The following is a 19,938-nucleotide window of genomic DNA, read 5'->3' on the forward strand; positions in this document are numbered from 1 at the left end:
CCCGCAGGGCACTATGGGACTTGAGTTCGGCAGCACAGCCCTGCTGGGTACCGTGGGTGCCACCAGGGGACACTGTGGGAGAACAAATTCTTACCTAGCCAGGAAGTACTAATGGACTATGACAACGGAAGTACTTTGTGGGCTGATTAAAACCTAAATTCTCCAGGTGACTATATAAAGGACTGCTGTGAACCCAGCAAGCGAGCCAGAGTTGGGAGGTACTGTGCTTGCCCGAAAATAAGCCCTGGCATGATTTTTCAGGATGTTCGTAATATAAGCCCTACTCCCAAAATAAGCCCTAGTTACGATCCTGCACAGGAGACTTTGGATGAGCGATAAACGCCTACCGCTACCGTATGTACACAGATGAACAGGAAATAGCGGTGTTTTGAAACAAGAGGAGTGCAAAAAGAAAGAGCTATTCCGAGTACAACAAAGGAATTGTGGAGGAGTCCCAGGGCAAAAATCTTTATGCAAAGAGAAGAAGTTGGATATCCGAATGCACTACGAACAGGCTACATGGACAAGAGGTGCTCATTTAAGGAAAGTTCTATTGCTAGACATGAGAGATTGGGGCCAATTGTTCTAAAGGAAATGGAGTCGCAAGAAATTCAGAATGGATTTCGGGGGTTTGGAGAGTTATGATGATGTTCCAGAAGATGATGACATGACTGTAGTTAAATAAATGTAGATTTCTGTTCCAGAATACTAGGGGGTTGTGCCCCCGGGGTGCGCCAGTCACTTCGCGTCTCTGCCGCTGGCGTTTTGAAGGGGGGGCTGAACACATGCTAAGGAGATGCGGTCGGATCAGCCGCTGTCTTACTGCTGTTGTGTTGAGTGTCAATCATTTAAAAGCCTGTCCTTTGGTCTAACTGCCTTGTCTTGTGGGTCGTTTAAAGTGTCTTTGAGAAAATCACGTATCGTCTCCTTCCAAGCTTTCGAAGATTTTTTTTTTTTATAATAGGGAGAAATATAGATTTTTGTTCATGGAAAAACCAAGACATCCCCTGAAAATAAGTCCTAGTGTGTCTTTTGGAGGAAAAATTAATATAAGACCCTGTCTTGTTTTCAGGGTAACGCGGTAATAAGACAGAGCTTGCTGGGAGGAGTGGACGAGAGATTTGTGTAATTATTGTAGTGATTTAGTATTCATTTACTGGTGTTTATTGGTGGCTGTGGTGCTGAAGAAACACTATTTAAAGAAGACAAACATTAAATATCTTCTTGGTGGTTTTACCCTGTGTGCAGTGTGTCTGTCTGTTGGTTTGTTTGAAAGAGGCAACACTGACCTCTAGTGCCTTACAACATGTAATTATGTTCAGTTATCGGTTTAATAAGAAAACGATGAAATTAGAGTTTTTGATGATGTAACAAAAACAAACAAAAAAAAATTGAAATGCTACTAGTTTCAAGTTAGTCAATTAAGTTGACAAATGCAACAAACGGTTACGTTCTGCAATTTCTAACTTGATGATATTGAGGACATCTGGCTAGGTGAATTACACCTGTCTTGCTGGGCGCATAAATTAATGCAATTGAACTCCCAAGTTTCCATACACTTATGGTGAATTCTCACTTTATAAGTCCTAACACAGATTTTATGCTAAGAAAAACTATAAATTTGGCGTATCATTTAAGACATCTGCTTTGTGCAGGGCAAAAGTATTTTTTTCCATACCCGCAGACCTCGGAATATATCAATTTTTATTGACTAGGTCACAAGTTTACATCCACTTTGTTAACTGTGCCTTTAAACAGCTTTAAGCCTTTAGGCAAATGAGACAATTCGCTGGATTGGAGTCAACATGTACTGTAGGTGGATGTTAAGACCTACCATCAAACTCACTGCCTCTTTGTTGGACATAATAGGGAAAATCAAAAGAAATCAGCCAAGACTACAGAAAAAAATTGGTGGACAACCACAAAGCTGGTTTATCCTTGGGAACAATTACCAGACGCCTGAAGTTCTCACGCTCATCTGTATAAACATTAATATACAAGTATAAACACCAACGGGCCACACAGCCGTCACACCACTCAGGAAGGAGATGCATTGTGTCTCTTAGAGAAGAACAGACTTTGGCACAAAAGTGCTCATCAATCCCAGAACAACAGCAGAGGACCTTGTGACGATGCTGGAGGACACAGGTAGACAAGTCTAGATATCCATAGTTAAAACGAGTCTAATATCGACATCACCCGAATAGCTGCTCGGCAAGGAAGAAGCCGCTGCTCCTAAGCCGCCATAAAAAGTCAGATTGAATTTTGCAATGGCACATGGGGACAAAGATCTAGAGAAATGTCCTCTGGTCTGACGAATCAAAGACTGAACTGTTTGGCCATAATGACCATCATTATGTTTGGTGAAATAAGGCAGAGGCTTGCAAGCCAAGGAACGCCATCTCAACTGTCAAGCACAGGGATGAGAGCATCATGCTGTCACGTTTGAGCATCTTTGCACATCATCACGCTCTTGATTTCACACGTTCTGTGTAAAACGCCATCCTGCCCATCGGTAATGCTTACGTAGAGCCACCTGCTCACTGTTTCCACCCGTACAGTGATGTCATGAAGTAGCTTTCTAAGCTTACAGGGGTGTCACATGTGACTGCTTTTAGCAAAGTGCTCTGTGTTTGATGGAGGACAGAGGACTTTGTTAAAAAGGTATTGGCAAATGACTGTATCTTCAACCATTTTGGCATAAGTACTACAAGCTCTGTTACCAATGATTTAAATTCTTTAAAGAGGGCTTATTAATGAAGAAATGTGAGAAATTAGATTTAGTAAAATATCACTAATAATAAATTCATTACTCGATACAAGGGCTGGTGATAAAATGATAAAGAATTAGAACTTTTCCTCAACAGAAACATAAGACATAGTTCATACATTGTTGACAGAACTCATGAAGTTTTCCGAGGAATTCAGTAGTGTGGAGTTTGTTTCCCAACAATTCAAAATCATTTTAATCTATACAAATGAAGAAATACAGTATAGGAGGTTGGTTTTTTTTTTTAGATTTTGTACTAATACCTACATATTCTGACACTGACTTTATATATTCAAGAATTACTTTATATATTCAGGAATGACTTTACATATTCCAAAAATCATTGTAATTGCATGTTTTGCACCCCATAGGCACTGTATAATAGATATATAAAAAAAAACAGCTAAGGGGATAGATATATAGATAGATAGGAAGGGCGGGCACTAGATGATAGGCAGACAGGGAAGCTGCTACATCCTTCTATATAAAAAGCGGTCGGGATTGTCCTTCCGTCCTGTGAGTGCTACGCAGGCGCGGAGTTTCACAAACGCCCCGTCCATTTTGCAATGCATGATGGGATTTGTAGTTTCGTTTTTCCAGGTAAAAGATGATTTTCTACTCCAGACTGTGCGATATCTTCTTCTTTCTTTCTTACTATATAAAAGCGGTCGGGATTGTCCTTCCGTCCCGCGAGTGGAAAGCGTAGCGGTATTCCGCTTATCACAGACTTACTACTTGCAGCTTACGGTACGAAGCGACATGATGTTAGCAGAGTTCTGGTGCTCCCATTGTTCCCTTGCTTTTGTGCGCGATGCGCTGGAAAAATAGACAAAATTATGTCTCTGGAAATAATTAATGTTGATGGAGTACAAATGCCTCACCGCGTAGTAAATATCAGGGGGGTTCAAAAGGGCGACCTTAATATAAAAAAAAGTTTAAATTTCATCACAAAAATAACAGAAACTACGAGTATTAAAGTAATACAGCTCAAATGCAATATAACCAAATTAATGAGTTTGTATAAAATATCAAATTGATCTACATATTGAATTGCCTTAAGAAGTGGTCAACTTAAAAGTCGGTCGCCTTAAAAGGCGGGTCAGCCTAGTAATAATAAAATTACTGTTATTACTATATAGATAGACGGGGAGTTCAGGCAGGCAGGCAGAGCGGCGAAGTTTAAAAAGAATCGAACTGGGATCTCTGAGGCACAGCAAGCCTCTGAGTCAGCAAATCTTACAAGTACGCCACGGAAGCTGTTGTATCACGCTTGAACCTTTTGTGAAAATGTTTATTTGATCTTTGGACTTCAGGCTTCACACATTTTATAGTTTATGCCTACAGTTTGTAACATTTATTACTAAAATATGAAAAACGTTTCTGTTTTAACAATGTGTGTACACAGATTACTGTAGAAACGGAACACACGTGAAATGTGTGTGTTCCAAATAATGATCTATTATTTCCACTCTAAAACTCCACTTCACTCCCAGATAATCAATCAAGGCATAAGCTGGGAGAAGTTTGTGAACGTTCTAAGTCGGTGGGGGGATGGAATAGCCAGGCGCTTGCAGCCTGATTTTTATCAGCACATTTAGATGACAAAAGACGCTGGTGGAGAAGTGTGAGTTTTTGCGTAGGCTCTGATAATTCTAGTGTTAATGCAAAAAAAAAAAAAAAAAGCAGAAGACAGAGCTGGAGGTGGCAGAGTTAAAGATGTTAAGATTTGCTTTGGGTGTGACAAGGATGGACAGGATTAGAAATGATGACATTAGAGGGTCAGCTCAGGTTGGACGGTTGGGAGGCAAAGTCCTCCACCTGTGCAGAGGAGAGATGAGGGGTATATTGGGAGAAGGATGCTAAGGATGGAGCTGCCAGGCAAGAGGAGAAGAGGAAGACCTGGATGTGGTGAGAGAGGACATGCAGGTGATGGGTGTGACAGAAGAAGATGGAGGACAAAAAGATATGGAAGAAGATGATCCGATGTGGCGACCCCTAACAGGAGCAGCCGAAAGAAGTACTAATATCTACTTCATTTATTTGGAACTGACCAATGAATTTACTTTGCATTTTCCACTAAAATGAAAGTGAAAGCTTTTAAGATTTTAGTTTCAGATTAATTTTTTTTTTTATCCTAAACTGACCAACAAATTTAGTACATTCTCCTGTAAAACGTATTTGTACCGGTTAGAATTGAGACTTTTGTTTATTTTGTATTACCGGTTTTATTTGGAATTGACCACAAAGAATGTAGTTGTGTATTTTGTTTCTGTTCTCCTGTACCACTTGAAGCTTTTCAGGTCAGGTCAGGTTGGGGAGCATACACTGGTACAACACATTGCCACACCCACCACACGACAAAGCAGCTCAGGGTTGTGGTTGGCAAGCCCACCCAAAGGAAGACACATGGTCAAGTCCAACCCTCTGGAAATGACCCTCTACCTGCTGCAGTCAGATGTTATATGGACGTCCCCTTGACATTTGTCCAGCCTCTCATGTCCTCAACAATGAGGATCATGAGCGCCAGATCACCCTCGGGAATCACACCACATGGCCGTAGTGCTGTAACTGACCCTCACTCACAATGCAGGTCATGTGCCTCATTCAGGACTCCTTGAGCAACACAAAGTCAAACCAGCGGTACCCAAGGATTCTGCAAAGAGACACAGTACCAAAGGAGTCCAGTCTTCGTCTCAGGTCACTGGATAGCGTCCATGTCTCACAAGCATAGAGCAGGACAGGAAGCACCAGGACTCTAAAGACTTGGACCTTCATCCTCTTTCACAGATATCGGGAGCACCACACAACCCTTTCCAGTGACCTCATGACCCCCCCCAATGCTCTCCCAATCTGTCTGCTGACTTCATAGGAAGAGTCACCAGAGACATGAATGTCACCGCTGAGGTCAATAAACCTCTCGACAAGGTCGACACTCTCTCCGCAGACAGACACACTGCTGATGGTTCTGCCTAAGAGGTCATTAATAGACTGGATCTTGGTTTTTATCAGGACCCTCACAAGACCAGACACTCACTGTCCAAATTAAAATTTTAGTTTATTATATATACCTATTTTATTTATCTGAAATAGTTATATAATGTTCTACAGTATATTTGTTATGTTTAGCTTTTGACAGAAAAATATATAAAAAACAAAATTAACCTTATGATATAAAAAAGAACCTTTAAGCTCGACAGAAAGTGATTTGACTTATATCGTGATATATAGCAATATTGATTGATATGAAAAAAAAATCAAGATTCACGATATCACGATATTCAAGATATCACGAATTAAGATTCCCAAACCACCCCGATATTGTCCAGCCCTACTTGACACCCAAGAACTCTTTACAAAGGCATTTCAAAAAATGTACTCGTCGGCTCCGAAATATTATGGTCTCTCGATCTTAAATGTTTATTTAGGCAGTTTCCCTGTCTTACTGGAAGGCTTTGATTGTTGTTCAATGTTTCAGCCAAGTTATCTTGCCTGGTTTGCTTAGAACTCGTCATTTTACTTTAACTTGGCCAAAAAATGAAACAAAAGCAGCCATAGAAACATTTATGTTGTGGAACTCAAATGTTATTTCTTTGCTATATGAGCGGTTACTGTGTAAATGAAACCATTTAAGTTCTATCAAAAAAAAAAAAAAATCCCTTACCTGTGATGACAACTGCTTTAAAATGGGGAGAAAGCTCCTTCTCACAGTAGGTAGTGATTGCCTATACAAACTCCTCAGTTTTCCCTGTGTGCTACATGGGATGGAGGAGATTATAACTGACTGAAAGCATCTCTATAGCATTCCTCAGTCTTTTGGTTGGTTGGTAGGTGGGTAGGTAGGTAGATAGAGGAAATTCACAAAAAAAAGTACTAAAAAGTGTCCATGGAACGAGTCCACATAAAAGCAAGTGGAAGGAGTGATCAGTGAAATAGAGAAAAAGGTAGAAAGATTAAAGTCATAAAACGGAGCTGCTGGAAAGGCTGCCACTCGCGGCTACACCTGAGTTAAGATTCTGCTACTTGCACATTTGACAGCTAGAACTGTTCAAACCTTCTTTAAAACAGCATATAGGCCGTCTTCTATACAGCAGTAGTGGTTCCCAAACATAGTCCTGGGGGACCCCCTGGGGCTGCAGGTATCTGAACCAAACAAATTCCATTTTTCAATCGGTCTCCTAACCTAATTGTTTAATTTCCCATTTTTAGCTTTTTGGGGTCAATGTAAAAGTTACAAAACTAAGTTTGGTAAATTTTTGCTAGAATGTACTAAGTAACCACTTATAAAGGGAATATATAGTTTGTTTTTTTTTTTGCTTTTTGGTAATTCGTTAATAGTATTTTCATCCTGATTAACAGTCTGCTTTTTTCAGGTGTTCTGGTTATTTAATTCATTATTTACAAATGAATGGGTAGTTGCAGCTTTCATCATCCTGAGTGTCTGCTCTGCTTGTTGCTAATTGTCACTATTAGGATTAAATAAAGAGAGCAAACTTACAGGAAAAGGGAAACAAAATAATAATAAAATGGATTATTAATAGTAATAGGAAAACAGAAGGGATTGAAGCATTTAAAGCTATAGAAAGTAGTACTAGGGTGTTGTCCCATGTTAGCCATTATGGATGTAGTGAGAAGTCAAACAAAATGACACCTTTTTTTGGCTAACTCAAAAGATGACAATATGCAACTGCTTATGTGATCCCTGATGTCTAGACATCACATAAGCAGTTGGATATTGTCATCGTTTGAGTTAGCCAAAAAAAAGGTGTCATTTTGTTTGACTTCTCACAAAGCTATAGCTAAAAAATATATAAATATTTCTAAATCTCTCTATTATAAAAAAAAATCTTTAGGAGGGAGACGAGACATGATCTTCTCAGAAGACAATCTGAAGTCCTGCGAGACACACTTTAACTTGCTCCCAGCTCTTAAAACAACGACAAGCAACAAGCAAAACATGCAGCTCGCCAGCAGATGATCCGACCACTTCTCCTTAGCGTGTGTTCAGCCACCCTGACCCCCCCGGCCCCCATTCACAAACGCTAGCGGCAGAGACACGAAATGGTAAAAGGGCAGCTGCTGTACAGGCTTTGAAATGATCGGGCAGCGCAACAAGCAGAACAGACAGCTCACCAGCAGCAGATGATCCGACTGCTTCTCCTTAGCATGCGTTTAGCTGCCCCCAACACGAGCAGCATAATACATCCTACGAGAAAGATTTCACCACACCTGGGGCTGGAAATAAAGGACAAGTATTGTTTTTATAAGGTCACATGAGGCAACATTTAAAACAAGTTCACGGACATCTAACCTAGCAGTTATTGGAATGCTTTTGGCAGACATGCTTCATGTGCTCCCAACTCTTAAAACAACGACAAGCAACAAGCAAAACACGCAACTCGCCAGCAGCAGCAGAAAGACAGCTGATGATCCGACCACTTTTCCTTAGCACTCATTCAGCCCCCCTCCCAAAACACGAACACGAGAAGCGTTATACGCCCTGCAAGAAAGAGATGTCCTTTATTTCAGGCCCCGGACGTGGTTACAATTATCGTTTTTACAAAAGTTTTAAAGTAAAAGTGAAAATAATGCATATATAACAATTCCCATGAAAATAATCTCTTTAAATTGTATATCCAGTAAATCAAACCCGGGGGTGGGCGAGTGAAGCGAGCAGGGAGCGGAGCACTCTAGTATCTATACTAATAAAAGGGAAAGCCCTCACTCACTCACTGACTTACTCATCACTAATTCTCCAACTTCCCGTGTAGGTAGAAGGCTGAAATTTGGCAGGCTCATTCCTTACAGCTTACTTACAAAAGTTAAGCAGGTTTCATTTCGTATGATGCCACTGTCGGCCGCCATATTGAACTTTTCAACGGTCTTTGTTACTTATGGGTTCATCTTCAAGAAATTTGGTACGCGGGTTCCCCAACGCTAACTGAATCCTACTTACGTACATATATACGTCCATAGCATGCAGCTCGGTCACCGTGTGAGGTGTTTTTGGTCCCCCATCCCAACACATCCCACGTTGCTGGCTGCCTGCCTATATAAGGCCGTCCGTCACTCCAGTCTCTACATTCCCTTCCTTTGATTCGCCACGGGATTCACGTTTCCCTGCTGATAACTACAGCCTTTTTATTTAATACATGGCTTCTCCGCTGTTTTATTGTTCATTTATTACAATTATAGTTATTGTATAGGTATTTTAGACTTACTTTACATTGTTCAGGTACCCATTTCCTTTATCATTCCAACCGTACCCCCATTAACATGTCTATCGAGGTGATCACCATCGATCAAAGAACTGTCACTTACTGAGTGGTTTCCATGCCCAGAGATACCACCTGCCTTTTCCATTCTCTTTGTTACATATTGCACGGCCATATCAGGCTCACTCTTGATATCCGGAGGAACATTGTGTCTTATGTATTGAATGACTGGGACAGGTTCAAGGTGTGGACTGATGACGGTACAGGAGATAATTATACTACACAGGAGCACTAGAAGAGTGAAATGCTTAAGCCCTTCACCTATGGTTCTGCATGTGAGTTGATGGCTGCCGCTGAATTGTTCGGTTGTCGCTTTCAAGTGTACCGAAATGGCCAAATATTTTACACCTTTCGACAACCGCCAATGCCTCTTAAACATCTTAGATTCACAGGTGACGATTTCAGTAGTGGACACTTTGATGTTTATGAATGTTTAAACTCTCAAAAGCTGGATGTGAAGTTATCGATGAAACCGGTTGTATACTTACTAGGGCTGTTCGATATAACGATATATATCGGATGACAATATGAAAACGTCTATCGCTGCACATTACGCTATCGTTTGTTTCGTGGTGTCGCAAAATAAACTGTTTACGGCAATATTTTTTTCATTGTTTTGATGGCCACCACGTGGATGCAGACACACTAGCATGGCTGATGAAGACAAGGCAACACCAGGTAGCTCCACACAGAAGGACCTTGTTCCTAAACGAGGGGCTACCTCTGTAGTATGGAGATGGTTTGGATTTGAAGAGTCTGACACGGACCAGAAAACGGTACTGTGCAAATTATGCTGCAAACCGATCGCTACCACAGACTCCAACACGACAAACCTCTTCTACCACCTCCACAAAAAGCACGTGAGCGAGCATGCAGAGAGTTTACAACTGAGAGGCAGGCCACGTAGGATATTACAGTTGTAAAGGTACTATTTAAACGAGCATGTTAAAAGCTTGGAAGATTAATTGCTACCAAAACAATTTGCTTAAGGCATAATTTTCCCTGCAGCGTTTGCTGTCAGCGTTAATCTTGTTAAAATTACGTTCACGCCACAACTGCATTAACACAGCAAATCTCCGTTAACGAGTTACCGCGGATCGCCCCGTGCTTGGGGCTGGACGGCATCAACACGTTAGCGCTGTCCAGTCCCACGCACGGGGCGATCAGCTGTAACTCATTAACAGAGATTTGCCACACTATGATGTGCAAATTAACATTCTACTAGAATGTAGCCTAAAAATATTATATTTAATATTATATATTTAATATATTTTGTCGTAAGCCTTATTGCTGCTACAGTTTGAAGTACAATGTTTACATTTGGTTTTGACAGTTAATGTTAGACTTGTATTTATTTTGTTTAAAGGGTTTATTGGCCTTATATAGTTTAGTTGTTAGTGCTTTGATCCTTTTATATTTAATATATGTTGTGAGAGTTATTGCTGCTACAGTTCACATTTTGTTTATGTCAGGCATTTTATATAGCAGTATTTTATATTGGGCCTTTAGTAATTTGTTTTTGAAAAGTGTTTTATATTTGATACATTAACATTTTATGTTTACATTCTAAGTCAAACATTTGCTCAAATGTTCTAAATAAAAGAACAGAAATAATTACAAGTTGAGTACTTCTCATTTTGATTTTTTTAATTTAAATGAAAAAAAAAAGGAGTGGTGATTATATAAACTATTCACTGAATACAAAGAAAATGTCCTATATCGTGATACCGGGATATGAAATGAAATATCGGGATATAAGATTTTGGTCATATCGCACAGCCCTATTACTTACAACGCTTGACAGATGCCGAATGTCACTTCAACACAAGTCCTACAAATACTGTCGTCATTGAAACAAACCATGAAACTCAAACTGATTATGACAGCAGCAATCCAAGCTGTGAGATTTGAAACAAGATTACTGTTCACATGGCCAACTGTACGTTACATGCTCAAGAGTAAGCTCAGCACACAGCTTGGTCATATTACAACTGGAGGGCCGAACTCACAATGTGGTATACAAAGAGATCCTTAACAAACAATTATTGGTATTTTTTCCCTCAGTTTAAAAAGGTTTAATTTTCTTCTTAATAAAAATTTTAAGGCAGTACTTTGCCGCTGCGAAACGCGGGTATTTTGCTAGTCATAAATATAAAAACCCTACTGCTGTGTTTTTCTGAATTCAGAATAAGAGAAACAAAGACCAGCTAATTAAATAAAACCAATTATTAAGTTATCACCGATTGTGAACTTGGTTAGAAGAAAATCCAACCTTCATGTCAACTGTGGCCCACCATCCCACCCACTAGAGCAGACACCCATTCCCAAAGATAACTCTTTTGTGTGCCGATTCCAAAATAAACAGTTAAAAAAAAAACTCATCATCGTAGGCAGTTATCTATATCTACTGTGTCCTTTCATCCCATCATTTCATTCGTTTTATTTATAAAGCACTTTTCAAGCGATATGCACAAAGTGCTCTCCAATGACAAAACAAAAAGGCATACAAAAACTAAAATAACTATTACAATATTTCATTAAAATCTGTATAAAAAATTAACAAGCCATCATAACTAAAACCAAACATAAGTTGTTTAATATCTGTCTATTGTGTATTTTAACAAATAAATGCTTGTCTAAAAGAATGTGTTTTAGTCAGGTTTTAATGTACTGTACGTACAGAATTAGATGTTCTAATATCAAGATGGAGGCAGTTCCAGAACAGAGAGGGCTCTATCCACGTTTGTTTTAAAATCAAGTGCGTGGAATGACAAGTAAACACTGCTCAGATGATCTACGAGGTCAATCTGTATGAAAAAACGTTCAGCATGTCTGTAACATACACTGCTTTCATCATGCGGTCTTCTACAGCCCTCTCTTATCTAATTTACCCTTTGGTCCGTTCATACTTGAGGAGACACTCATTTCAACCTCTAACATAATGCTGTGGAAATGTGTAACGTAACCCATTTCAGCTCCTTGCAAAATGAGCACAGGTCAGGTAACCTTGTTCAAAATGTATTTAAAAAGACATAAGGAAGCCTTCTGTATAATCCTCATGCCTACTGTGCTCATCTGTCTTAACCCCTTGACTGGACACTCATGTCCACAGCTGGGCCTTTGCCAGAGTAATAGGAGCCCCCTGTCTGCTCTTTGGGCACATTTTTATCTATGCAGTGTTTTATTTTACAATGTCTTTAATACACTTACATGCATCTATAGGATTTTCTTCTCTACTGTGCATTCTGGGACATTGACTGCAGAAATGTGCCCACCCTCTTGGGGGTTTGGTTTGGTCCTTTCTGCCCGCTGTCATCAGGCAATTCAGTGCATCCTCCTGACATGCCAAAATAAATGCATATACAGCTCCACGATCATTTTGAAATTTATGCACAATATATGTTTATTGACTGTTTGATTGTATTCGTCCTGTGAGTCAGTATTTTTGTGTTTCTGCTGTTGTATGCATCTAAATTTGTCCTTGGAATCAATAAACTAATCTAATAATGTATCCCATAAAAAAAAAAAAAAAGACCAAGCACACTTTGAAATATTAATCTTCCTTTTGCTTGCAGATTGCATGTGATGGATGTCACTTTTCATTTCATGTCACAGGCATCAATGACAGACAATGGCCATCCTCTTCAAGACCCACTTTCACCTGTAATCGTTTGCCTAAATAAAGATTATTGGAATTTATTATGGTTATTTATTTTACAAAAAGTTAAACAAAATTTACTTAATTGATGTTACACCTTTACAGAAGGCTCCGGAAGCTCAAACTTGTGTGTGTGTGTGTGTATATATACAGTGGAGGAAATAATTATTTGACCCCTCACTGATTTTGTAAGTTTGTCCAATGACAAAGAAATGAAAAGTCTCAGAACAGTATCATTTCAATGGTAGGTTTATTTCAACAGTGGCAGATTGCACATCAAAAGGAAAATCGAAAAAATAACTTTAAATAAAAGATAGAAATTGATTTGCATTTCATTGAGGGAAATAAGTTTTTGAACCCTCTAACAAAAAAAGACTTAATACTTAGTGGAAAAACCCTTGTTTGCAAGCACAGAGGTCAAACGTTTCTTGTAATTGATGACCAAGTTTGCGCACATTTTAGGAGGAATGTTGGTCCACTCCTCTTTGCAGATCATCTCTAAATCCCTAAGGTTTCGAGGCTGTCTCTGTGCTACTCTGAGCTTGAGCTCCCTCCATAGGTTTTCTATTGGATTAAGGTCCGAGACTGACTAGGCCACTCCATGACCTTAATGTGCTTCTTCTTGAGCCACTCCTTTGTTGCCTTTGCTGTATGTTTTGGGTCATTGTCGTGCTGGAACACCCATCCACGACCCATTTTCAGTTTCCTGGCAGAGGGAAGGAGATTGTCGCTCAGGATTTCACGATACATGGCTCCGTCCATTTTCCCGTTAATGCGATTAAGTTGTCCTGTGCCCTTAGCAGAAAAACACCCCCAAAGCAAAATGTTTCCACCCCCATGCTTGACGGTGGGGACGGTGTTTTGGGGTCATAGGCAGCATTTTTCTTCCTCCAAACACAGCGAGTTGAGTTAATGCCAAAGAGCTCTATTTTGGTCTCATCAGACCACAGCACCTTCTCCCAGTCACTCTCTGAATCATTCAGGTGTTCATTGGCAAACTTCAGACGGGCCTGCACATGTGCCTTCTTGAGCAGGGGACCTTGCGAGCCCTGCAGGATTTTAATCCATTGCGTGTAATGTGTTTCCAATGGTTTTCTTGGTGACTGTGGTCCCTGCTAATTTGAGGTCATTAACTAACTCCTCCCGTGTAGTTCTAGGATTCTTTTTCACCTTTCTCAGAACCATTGACACCCCACGAGGTGAGATCTTGCGTGGAGCCCCAGAGCGAGGTCATTGATGGTCATTTTGTGCTCCTTCCATTTTGAACAATCGCACCAACAGTTGTCACCTTCTCTCCCAGCTTCTTGCTAATGGTTTTGTAGCCCATTCCAGCCTTGTGCAGGTCTACAATTTTGTCTCTGACATCCTTGGACAGCTCTTTGGTCTTTCCCATGTTGTAGAGTGTGGAGTCTGCTTGATTGATTGATTCTGTGGACAGGTGTCTTTTATACAGGTGACTAGTTAAGACAGGTGTCCTTAATGAGGGTGACTAATTGAGTAGAAGTGTCTAACCACTCTGTGGGAGCCAGAACTCTTAATGGTTGGTAGGGGTTCAAAACTTATTTCCCTCAATGAAATGCAAATCAATTTCTATCTTTTATTTAAAGTTATTTTTCGATTTTCCTTTTGATGTGCAATCTGCCACTGTTGAAATAAACCTACCATTGAAATGATACTGTTCTGAGACTTTTCATTTCTTTGTCATTGGACAAACTTACAAAATCAGTGAGGGGTCAAATAATTATTTCCTCCACTGTATATATATATATATATATATATATAAAATAAATACGTGGAACACTAAAATGTTATTTTTTTTCCTGAAACACCACCACCACCACAATTCATTTCTACAGCACATCTTCATACAAATAATGTTGTGCAAAGTGTTTTACATGATGACAATAAAAAAAGACAAAATAAACAAGAATTAAAATTAGGGAACACTAAATTAACAGTAATAAAAGTAAGGTCTGATGGCCAGGGAGGAGAGCAAAAAAAAAAAAAAACTCCAGATGGCTGAAGAAAAGAAATAAAATCTGCAAGGGTCCCGAGGCCACAAGACCACCTAGCCCCCTCTTGGCATTCTACCTTACATAAATGACCTCAATCAGTCCTCATTGTATTCAGGGTTCACATGGAAGAACTTGATGATGGCAGTCATGTGGACTTCTAGCCTTTAATCCATCAATGTAGGTAAAGAAAACAGAATTTCAAAGGTTAACTCCAGCTGTGGAAAAGTGTCCCCTCCAGCAGTCAGAATAAAGGGGCTTGCCACAGAAGAATCATGTACCATCAGATGCCATCATCTATATGCTACACCGATCCCTCTTCCACCTGGACAGAGGCAGTGGTGCTGTAAGAATTATGTTTTTGGACTTCTCTAGCGCCTTCAACACCATCCAACCTGTGCTCCTTAGAGACAAGCTGACAGAGATGGGAGTAGACTCACACCTGGTGGCATGGATTGTGGACTATCTTACTGACAGACCTCAATATGTGCGTCTTGGGAACTGCAGGTCTGACATTGTGTGCAGCAATACAGGGGCACCGCAGAGGACTGTACTTTCTCCGGTCCTGTTCAATCTATATACATCAGACTTCCAATATGACTCGGAGTCCTGCCACGTGCAAAAGTTCGCTGATGACACTGCTATTGTGGGCTGCATCAGGAGTGGGCAGGAGGAGGAGTACAGGAAGCTAATCAAAGACTTTGTTAAATGGTGCGACTCAAACCACTTACACCTTAACACCAGCAAGACTAAGGAGCTGGTGGTGGATTTTAGGAGGCCCAGGCCCCTCATGGACCCTGTGATCATCAGAGGTGACTGTGTGCAGAGGGTGCAGACCTATAAATATCTGGGAGTGCAGCTGGATGACAAATTGGACTGGACTGCCAATACTGATGCTCTATGTAAGAAAGGTCAGAGCAGACTATACTTTCTGAGAAGGTTGGCATCCTTCAACATCTGCAGTAAGATGCTGCAGATGTTCTACCAGACGGTTGTGGCGAGTGCCCCCTTCTACGCGGTGGTGTGCTGGGGTGGCAGCATAAAGATGAAAGATGCCTCACGCCTGGACAAACTTGTTAAGAAGGCAGGCTCTATTGTAGGAGTAAAGTTGGACAGTTTAACATCTGTGGCAGAGCGACGGGCATTAAGCAAACTCCTGTCAATCATGGAGAATCCACTGCATCCACTGAACAGTGTCATCTCCAGACAGAGGAGTAGTTTCAGTGACAGACTGAGGAGAGCGTTCCTCCCCCACACTATGCGACTCTTCAATTCCACCCGGGGGAGTAAATGCTAACATTACTCAAAGTTATTGTCTGCTTTTACATGCATTTTTATGACTATTTAATTTAATATTGTTTTTTGTATCAGTATACTGCTGCTGGATTATGTGAATTTCCCCTTGGGATTAATAAAGTATCTATCTATCTATCTACTAGTAAATACAGCCTGTATGCTTTTTAAAGGAGACTGGGGACAACCTAGCATTCATTTTGCAATCAGTCGACAGGGGAGACATTTCCACACCAAATGTAGAGTCATGGAAATGAGTGTCGCCTCCAGTGGACAGAACAGAGAGACATGGAAGATATGAAAGTGCTAAAGAAGAGTGACTGCTAGGCTCACTAAAGGAAACTGAGCACAAGTTAGCTGCCCAGTTGTTTGCAATTCGCAGACTGGGTCGTACATGTCCACAGCCAAGACCCAGCTCAAGAAACATGTACCCTCCAGTGCGAAAGGAGCATGGGACACAGTAAACAGGACTGCCATGGAGACTTCCTACACATTTTTAAACAGATCAGTTTTAACCTCTTCTGATCAAGTGTAACATACAAAGGAAACAGTTTTATAGGATGACAACACTTGGTGTGACAATGAACTCCCTCTCCATTCTAAGGCAATGGTCATGACAGTTAAGGGATTTTTATTTTTTAATTTAATACAATTGAAATGCTTTAATTCACACAGTTCTACCACCAACATGACAAACAGGTGACATTTGAGTTCCACAACACAGCCTTTCCTGCGGCTCATTTTCTGCAGATAAAAAAAAAAAAATGTTTCAAGCAAACAAGGCAAGGATATTTGTTTGAAATGTGACATATTTCAGAGCGGGACACATATTGGGTGAGAGCAGAGGAGGACATTTTAATGATTCTTTTATTCCCCCAAACGCCTTTGTACAGAATTCTCAGGTGTCCAGTAATGAATTTATTGTTATAAGCAATATTTTACTAAATTTTATTTGCCGCCTTTTTTCTTGATGAGCTAAGATTAAAGAATGCAACTTACAACGGAACATGAACTATACAGGCCAAAATGGCTGAAGAGAACAGTTTTTAGTCTGTCAAACACAAAGCATCACGCTGGAAATAAAACCACACAATACAATACACACCTGCAACCTTAGTCTTAGAATAATAATAAGAATACATTTTATTTATATAGTGTCTTTCCAATGCTCAAGGCACTTGCAGAATATAAGAAAGAACGGCAGGGTATACAGTATATAGCATAGTACAAACCAGATAAATAAAGAAGATTACGACAGTAAATTCACAGAAAGCCTAACAGACAACAGAATTGATGGTCCAGCACACACACACGCAGGTTACATGAACATCTTGACCGAGAGGTAAACTGAGAGAAGGATAATAAAGTCAAGTAGAGCTAAAAGCCTTCCTGAACAGATGAGTTTTGAGTTGCTTTATAAAAGAGTTCATGGAGTCAGCTGACCTGATTAATTTCGGTAGGTCATTCCAGAGTCTGGGCACTCGCTATACAGCTGAAGGCCCTGCTGTCACCCATGGAGTGCAGATTAGTGTGGGGCACAACCAGATGGCCAGAATCAGAGGACCTTAGTGAGCGGGCAGGCACATAGTGATGGAGAAGGTCACTAATGTAGTTTGGCGCGAGGTTATTTAAGGCTTTGTAGGTTATTAGTAGGATTTTATATTCGATTCTGTAAGACACAGGGAGCCAGTGGGACGGAGCAGGATGGGTGTGATGTGCTCGCTGCTGCTGGTTCAAGTGAGGTAGACTTCATGAGTGTGTTCACAAGCACACATAAAAACGGGGACAAGGCGAGTAACCGAGTTAAGACAGAAACCTAATTTCTTAAAAATCCATGTTTACATGCAGGTGCAAGTTATCTTCTGGAGTTCTCCTTTGACAAAATGCGCCAACATCATTCGTTTTAATAAAAGTCATTAGTGGCCATGGTATACCAACAGGAAGCCTGTGATAATTTTATTTTAGAAGTATATTTAGTACTTCATGTGCTGTAAAGTAAACAACATGTGCCCCCTTCTTATAACTTCCTCCTGAGCTTCCAGTGCTTCGCAGAATGAACACTGGCCGCTGTGTCACCAGATCACACTATTGATAAATGGATAGATACTTTATTAATCCCAAGGGGAAATTCAATATACATAGAAAACAACCGAATGAAGATGAAACGGACACTTTGTTAATTATGTAGAAGACGTCCCAGGCGGCTCTGTAGCATTACACCTAAAATTAGACCTTTAATTATTATTTCTTTGATGTTGAGTTTTAAACAGTTTTTGGGATTAATTTTCTTTAGTAACTTTTAGCAATGAGTGTGTTCTATTGTGTTAAGTTTTCCTGCCATCACCTGGTCTATTTGTCGCAGTATGGGGACTAAAGGAGGTGGGCTTAATTTGAATATCACGGTTTGTAGTAGTTGTCAGCATCACTTGAACTTATAAAGCTACCAGTATTAAGTTTAAAAAAAAAAAAAAACAAAGTGCAAATCTAGTGTGTCTGTTGCCTATTTTTCTGTTACCGGGGCACAGGCAGCACCTTTTCAGATCGTCTGTGCAGTTTTGTAAAGGAAAGGCACTTCAGTACGTTTATTTGACATACTTTGTTATTCTCTTAGGGGATATGGCCTCTTGGCAGGACCTTCCCAGTGCTCAAAACATCACTCCTACCTATTACGCACATTCCCTTTAACGCATTACCTCATAACTGCTCCCGAGAACGTGATGCTAAGCTTTGCTGTATACGTATCGACATACAATTTACCGATTTCTAAAATATTGAGACACGATTATTTCAGTCGTGGGAGTAAATAACGCGACCGCCCGAACATTTGCCTAAGGAAACTGATCATGGGGACGATTCTACTCATGACTACCGAAAGGGTGTGCGAAGCCCGGACTACGAATTCCTTAATTATAACCCACTTATTGGTTAACTTGGCCAAAAACATTTTTTTACTCATTGAGAAATACAGGTCTGCTAACCTGTTTTTACAGTGTGCAATAACCCAGCATCTTTAACCGGAATAAGGGTCCATATGGCATTTCAGAAAACAGTTGACTGTGAATAACCAGGCTATTAAAGCTCATATACACGCACTGACTGACATCGCTGTGTGAGAGGAGACAGCAAGCAGGCGGCTGCGCGTGCACGCTACAGACGCGCGGAATAGAGTTTTGCCCGGAGCATGCGTTCTATCCAATAGAAAAAGCACGAGCACAAACTGATCCGTAACAATCAAACCTTAGTGCGCCTGCGCTAAATCAGAAGGCACACACAATTCCACGGGGCACCGATATCTCCGAGAGCTACAAACATGTTATGTATTTAGAGGGAAGTGCTCTACGCCCGTTAAGATTTCACATTCTTTCCACCTTCACGATTAAAGTTCTCTCGCTCTTCCACAACACCGACCGGACATTAACATGAACGCCGAGAAACAGGAAGGTGAAACGTGACATTATGGAGTGAAATTTTAAAGAGTAGCAGTAAACAAGCGATGAGGAAACGCAGCACCCCTACGTATTCACTCGGCACTCGAGCAAATGATAAAAAGAAAGACGATGAAGTCGAATGTACCGCTATGCTCGGACTTGATCGTGCAGACAGTCCGTCTTCATATCTTTAAAATAAACGGCGGAGTTTAGAGTACTTACCGCCGTGTTCTTCGGAGATTGGGGTTCTCCGCAAACGACGCCGTGTCCACGCGCTCCGGGAAAGTTCGGCATTTCCGCTTGTGACGTCACACACATCCCCTCCTTGTAGTGTTGCGTCCGTTCGGGGCGTAGTTCTGGATGACTGTCAATGGTGTTGCTTGATTGGCTGTACAACGTAAACTTGAATTGTGATTGGTCCGCTAGGTCCACTCAGGCCGCCGTGTTCAGGTTGACACAGAGTGAGAGCCGAGCAGTTCGTGTGGACTCGGGCTTTACGATTGAG

At 40.7% G+C, this 19,938-nt stretch overlaps 1 protein-coding gene across 1 annotated transcript in view; it reads right to left on the bottom strand.

Moving 5' to 3' along the window:
• Positions 1-19,719, bottom strand: part of LOC120533523 (zinc finger protein 135-like) — a 39,092-nt gene extending 19,373 nt beyond the window's left edge. The window contains exon 1 of the mRNA XM_039760449.1: positions 19,656-19,719. The gene's annotated coding sequence lies outside the window, so the exon portion shown is untranslated. The remainder of the gene's footprint in view (positions 1-19,655) is intronic.
• Positions 19,720-19,938: the final 219 nt, after the last annotated feature.

This window comes from Polypterus senegalus, chromosome 8 (genome assembly GCF_016835505.1).
Source record: "Polypterus senegalus isolate Bchr_013 chromosome 8, ASM1683550v1, whole genome shotgun sequence".
Lineage (NCBI taxonomy): Eukaryota > Metazoa > Chordata > Cladistia > Polypteriformes > Polypteridae > Polypterus > Polypterus senegalus.